The sequence below is a fragment of the Scyliorhinus torazame genome, chromosome 14, assembly GCF_047496885.1.
Source record: "Scyliorhinus torazame isolate Kashiwa2021f chromosome 14, sScyTor2.1, whole genome shotgun sequence".
In the NCBI taxonomy this organism is placed as follows: domain Eukaryota; kingdom Metazoa; phylum Chordata; class Chondrichthyes; order Carcharhiniformes; family Scyliorhinidae; genus Scyliorhinus; species Scyliorhinus torazame.
The window spans coordinates 210578419-210585110 of NC_092720.1; the positions used below are offsets into that span (position 1 = coordinate 210578419).

General features: G+C 44.7%; 1 long non-coding RNA gene across 1 annotated transcript; it reads right to left on the reverse strand.

The window, feature by feature from the left end:
* Positions 1 to 412: 412 nt before the first annotated feature.
* LOC140390465 (uncharacterized) lies at positions 413 to 6692 on the reverse strand. The gene is made up of 2 exons (XR_011934649.1): positions 6557 to 6692; positions 413 to 545 (listed from the first exon to the last, which is right to left on the reverse strand). It is a non-coding gene; the product is annotated as an uncharacterized lncRNA (long non-coding RNA).

Consider the following 6692-nt stretch of genomic DNA (forward strand, 5'->3'; position numbering starts at 1 on the left):
TCTGGGAGGAACCGGCCACAACAGGAAATCCATTGCATCATCTCCCCAGACCTGCTGGGCAGAGAAACATTCCAGAAACGGGTGGGAAACTGCCTGGGCTCGTCTGGTCAGTGTCAGTTGTAGTTCAGTGGCAGCGCCCTTATCGCTGAGTGAGAAGAGAGTGGGATCGATCCCAATCCACACTTCAGCACATAACCGGAATTGGAGGGATCTCGCTGATCTCAAATCAGCTCCATGACCCCAGGAGCGAGGAAAGAAACTTTGTTCTTTGCTTCCTTGCAGACAAAACCGAATCTCACATTTCCCTCCCCTCGAAAGATTTCCTCTGTGTGACAGGATGTATTTCCCTAAACCAAACCTGTGACACTGTCATCCTTCCTTTTGGTGAAAATGTATCAGTCAACCACAGACATCAGATTGATGGAGACATTCTGGCCTCACATCTCTAACATATTTAATAGCAGAAAATAAAACAAACACTTCAATCTGTTACTTTATAATGTTGCTCAGTTATTTTTGGAAAACGTGCCGTTGGATGTACTCTCCTGAAATAAACAAAAACACAAATGTTAACACACAGTAAACTGATGGCCGTCTACAAATAGAGTATAAAATCCTCGACTTTCTAGCCTGAAAGAAGACGAGAGTCAATAGTAAAATGTTCAGCAAATTGCTGATCTCAGCTGCCAAGAAGCTGAAGGGAAAGTTTTGGTTCTTGGACAGGAGTGGATGTGAATTAATGGAAGGAAGCGATTGGAAAGCGAATTAGAAAAGGTGAGTGAATAAAACAGGAATAATCGAGTAAAGGTTCAGTGAAGTGGACGGGCTGGTGCTCAATATTGAGGGTGAATCACTGGAGAACTGTGACAGGGATTTTTACCGACAGGCACAGGGCCAGCAAGAAACAGGAATAAGTGCTGGGGAAAACCAAACACAGAAAATAATAGAGGATGTACTGACACCAGGAAGAACACTTGTAAAGACAGTGAGACAGGCACAACAATGTGAAACTACAGGAACAGGAGGAGGCCATTCAGCCCCCTGAGCCTGTCCCATAATTCTATTAAATGAAGAGACCCTATCATGGAGGGGATAGTTCAGAACCCAGAGAACGTGGTTAGGATAAAGATGGAGTTGGGAAGGTGCAGGAAGATTCTGCCTGTGGGTAGTGATGAGTGTGGGAATGATGATGGAGTTAGTTACCTGAAGACAGGTCTGTGCACATTGAAGATAAATGACAAAAGGTACTGGAGGAGCCGGAAGGAGTAAATGACAAAGTAAGAAAAGGTGAAGATTATTCAGGAAATGAGAGCCAGACCTCACAGGAGTGAAATTAGGAAATATTTCAAGTTAAAGAGGGTGGTCGAAGTCTGCAACTCCCTTCCCCAGATGGCAACTGATGCTGGATCGAATTGAGTTTCAAATCTGAGACAGAGAGATGTTTGTCAAGCAAAGGTTAATGGGAAAGGCGAGTATCTGGAGTTCGATCGTAGCTCAGTGAATATCTCACTGAAAGACAGAACAGGTTTGAGGGTTAAATACCTCCCGCTGCTGTTCTCATGTTCTTTCAGGAGAAATTTGTATTTTGATGCCCTTTTGAGTTGTTTGTAGGAATATTTAGTGAATGTTTCAGAAATGAAACTAATCTCAGAAGTTTATGATCAAAATTATAAAGAATAAGAATAACATTTCAGCTCAGTGGCAAATAATCAGAACAGTAAACACTGAACTAATAAATAACAATAATGATAAAAATAAAACCTTGTTCATCAAGATACTGGAGTCACATCATTTTTGACAGACAGGATGACCAGTGAAGACAGTCTGTCCTCTCCCACAGTCGATCACTGGTGAATTTTATAAGCTACAACTTCAAGAAGCTCCGTTAACAGCTCACCGCTGATGTGAACACGGTTAACAGGGTCCCGAGTGTTCTCCTTGTGTCGACATTGCTGTTGGCATCACAACTGCACATCTAAATACTTTGTAAATGTTATTGGTCTCTGCCTCCACCATGTTTTCAGGCAGTGAGTTCCAGACTCGCAACAGCCTCTGGGTGGAAAGGTTTTCCTCACATCCCCTCTGAACCTTCTGCCAATTACCTTAAAGCTATGCCCCCTGGTCACTGATCCCTCAACGAAGGGAAAAGGTGCTTCCTGTCCACTCCACCCATCCCCTTCAGAATTTTGTACATCTCAATTACGTTCCCCCTCAGTCCCCTCCATTCCAAGGAAAACAACCCCAGTCTATGCAATCTCTCTTCATAGCTAAAACTCTCCAGCCCAGGCAACAGGCTGGGAAATCTCCTCTGCACCCTTTCCAGTGCGATCATGTTCCTTCTGCAATGTGGACTTGAGAACTGCACACAATACTCTAACTGTGGCCTAATCAATGTTTTATACAGTTCCAGCATAGCCTCCCTGCCTATTAAACTCTAAAATTCGCCCGATCAGACATATGCCTTCTTAACCACTGTATCCGCCTGCCCTCCTACCTTAAGAAACCGGTGTACATGCACACCAAGGGCCCTCTGATCCTCAGTACTTCCCAGGGTCCTGCCATTTATCCTGTATTCCATTGCCTTGTTTGCCCTGCCCAAGTGCATCACCTCACACTTATCCGGACTGAACTCCATTTGCCACTGATCAGCCCATCTGACCAGTCCACTATATCCTCCAGTAATCTAAGGCTATCCTTCTCACTAATTACTGCCCCACTAATTTCCGTAATATCCGCAAACTTATTGATCAACCCTCCTACATTCAAGTCTAAATCTATATGCAAACCACAAACAGCAACGGCCTCAACACTGATCCCTTCGGACCCTACTGGACACAGGATTCCAGTCAGGAAAATACTCCTCGCCCATCATCCTCTGCTTCCTGCCACTCAGCCAATTCTGGATTCAATTTGCAAAATTTCCTTGGATCCCATGGGTTCTTACACAATAAATGGAAGAACTCTTGCGAGTACTGACAGGCAGAGAGATCTAGGCGTGCATGTCCAGCGATCACTGGAAGTGGCAAGGCACGTGGATAAAGTGGTGAAGAAGGCATACGGCATGCTGGACTTCGTCGGTCGTGGTTTCAATATAAAAATTGGCAAGTCATGTTGCAGCTGTACAGGACCTTAGTTAGGCCTCATTTGGAATATTGTGTACAATTCTGGTCGCCACACTACCAGAAGGATGTGGATGCTTTGGAGAGGGTACAGAAGCGGTTTACTAGGACGTTGCCTGGTATGGAGGGCATTAGCTATGAGGAGAGGTTAGATGAACTTGGTCTGCTCTCACTGGAATGACGGGGGTTGAGAGGCGACCTGATAGATGTCTACAAGATTATGAGTGGCATGGTCAGAGTGGATAGTCAGATGCTCTTTTCTAGGGTAGGAGAGTCAAGTACTCGGGGGCATAGGTTTTAAAGTGTGTGGGGAAAAGTTTAGATCAGATGTCCGAGGCAAGTTTCTTTTACACAGAGGGTGGTTAATACGTGGAATGCGCTGCCTGGGGAGGTGGTGGGAGCAGGTACGATAGCAGCATTTTAGGGACATCTAGACAAATATATGAAAGGGTGGGAATGGAAGGATACGGACTCCCTAAATGCAGACGGTTTTAGTTTAGGCAGGTACCATGGTCGGCGCAGGCTTGGAGGGCAGAAGGGCCTGTTCCTGTGCTGTATTGTTCTTCGTTCTTACCTTCATTATCAGTCTCTCATCTGGAATCTTATCAAAGTCCTTGCTGAAGTCCAAGTAGATTACATCAGATGTATTGCCCTCTTTGAAAAATTCAATGAAGTTGGTCAGACATGACCTGCCCTTAACAAAACCATGCTGACTTTCTTGATTAATTCCTACCTCTCCAAATACAGATTCATTCTGTCTCTCAGAATTACCTCCAGTATGATAGACTGGCTGGTCTGTAGTTTCCTGGTTTATCCATTCCTCCCTTGTTGAATAATGGTACCACATTGACTATCCTCCAGTCCTCTGGCACCTCTCCTGTTGCCAGAGCGGAATTGAAAATTATTGCCAGCGCCCCTATTTCCTCTCTTGCCTCATTCAAAAGTCTGGGAAACATTTCATCTGGCTCTGGAGATTTGACAATTTCTAAGTCTGCCAGACCACTCAGAATCGATGTTAACTTCTTTGATTTAATCACATTTGTTCTTCCTGATTTCTGTACCCACACGTCACTTTCACGAGCAAACACGGACTCAAAGTTTTCATTTAGAACCCTACCTATGTCCTCCCGCTCCACATACAAATTACCACTCAGGTCCTTAATTCTTTCCCTAGTTACCCTTTTACCCTTAAATGGACTTGTAAAGCAACTAAGGATTTTCCTTTATTTTACCTGCCACTGTCCTTTCATATTCTCTCTCCTATAAAGATCCTTTTTGCACATTCTGTACACCTTGAGGGCATCTGCTGTTCTGAGCTCTCGCTATCTGTCATAAGCCTCCCTATTTATTTTTGCCCAAGGCCGCTCCAAATACAGATTAATTCTTTATCACTCGAGATCCAGGGTTTACCCTTTTTCTTTGTTGGAACATGTTGGCCCTGCACTCTCCCTATTTCCTTCTTGAAGGTGTCCCACTGTTCAGTCACAGATTAATATAAACGTGTCCAGTCCAAGTCCACTCTGAACAAATCATTTCTGATCCTAGTAAAGTCGGCCTGCCCCCAGTTTAGAACTTTGATTTCAAAATAATTTCTTAACTGCTCTTTCAAACGTGTCCCTGCAGCTTCAATCACTTACTTACATGGACACCAAGGTCCCTCTGTTCCTAAACTTCCTTTACAGTTTCTCCCTGTAGTTTAGACTGTCTATCTATATTCGTGGGTTTCCTCCGGGTGCTCCGGTTTCCTCCCACAGTCCAAAGATGTGCAGGTCAGGTGGATTGGCTGTGCTAAATTGCCCTTAAGTGTCCAAAAAAAGGACAGGTGGGAAAGGGTGGAGGTGTGGGGATAGCATGGAGATATGGCCTTAGGTAGGGTGCTCTTTCCAAGGGCCGGTGCAGGCTCGGTGGGCCGAATGGCCACCTTCTGCACTGTAAATTCTATGATGACTCGATGATGATTCTATGATGATTCTATGATAATTCTTAACAAAATTATTTACTTCACACTTCTCTGAATTGAACTTAATTTGTCACTTGTCTGCCCAATCAAATATATCAATGTTCCTTTTGAAGTTCAAGACTATCCTCATCACAGTCGGCAATGCTTCAAATCTTTATGTTATCTCTAAATTATGAAAACAAGCCCTGGACACTAGTGTCTCAGTCATTCACATATATATCAGAAAGAGCAAGGGTCTCAACACAGACCCTTGGAGATCTCCACTAAAAACCTTCCTCCAAACTTAAAAAAGCCATTGATCACAACTCTCTGCTTTCACTGTCATCGAGGAATATTTGAGCTTTAATCGGAGTGAAGAGATTTACCCTTCCACGCTATGGGACACACTGAAGCTAATCGTTAGAGGGTAAGGCACAGGGAGGCGGAGGTTGGCAGACACCACCTTAGAGGTGGACCGCCAACACTCAATCAGACACCAGAATTGCTGGCAAGGAGGAAGAAGGGAGTTTGGGCTTCTATGCACAGAGAGGGCGGTGCGCTGGCTGCAACATTCACGCTGGGGGCAGGGGGAAGGGGTTGCTCTTTATGAACACCATGTGTTACCTTTAAGTCCATTACAGGGCACTTGACAGCAAGGCACTGAATCACTATTAGGAGTGGGGATCATGGCTAAATGTTCCCATTCTCAAACTAGGGATACTGAGGCTAACTGTCGTACATCAGCTCAGGAAAAATCAAATTTGGGTTTTCTGAGTTGCAATCAGTCTGTTTCATGTCACAGACATTGAGCCTTTAGTGGAGGTGGAACAAGAAACAACAGAAAATAATTTTAATCCACTTTCTCAGGCTAATTCTGTCCATTGTATTTCTTCATTTCTTTTAAAGGAGAATTTTGCCTCAAACCCCATGAGTGTAAACGACACTGAATTCTTCTTGTCATAATGTACACACAGGTATATGATGGTGCACAGACAGGCAGTGATTGACACACAGGATGACCAGTGAACACACAGAACACAGCAGCCAATCACCAGACAGGACACGACTACTATAAATCCAGAGGGCACTAGTTTTCCCACTCTCTCGGGACCCAGCCTCTGAGACAGTCAGAGCCCTTGAGCAGCAACTAGAACACACACCATGTGGTAGTAAGATACTCTGGTCAGTACAGCCTCAGGTCTCCAGTCAAGTCAGCATAGTGTCAACCCACAGTTTAAGTATGTATGATAGTTAAGAGTTAAATAAAATCGAGTTGCATTTCTTCAAGTGTTGGAAACCTGTCTCTCTCACTGCTGCAGTAAACGCAGTCCTCCCAGACCCAGCTTACCCAACACATCAGTTCTGACACAATATTCTGTACAGTTCAGAGCAGTGAAAACTCCTAAAGAATGTGTTCTTTAAGATTCAGGTCTTGTGAGAAAGACAGTCCCCCTTCCCCAGCCCCACACACCCTCAATGAAAAGGAAGCCCCTCTTACCTGGGCCTGTTACCGGGTGGACAATTCCTCCTTCTCCCATTGACGGCTCCCAATTTGATCTCCCAGTAACCACTCTTGCTGGGTGGGGCCTTCAGGCTGTGGTGAGGTCTGACTTTCACTGACCTCACACTGACCT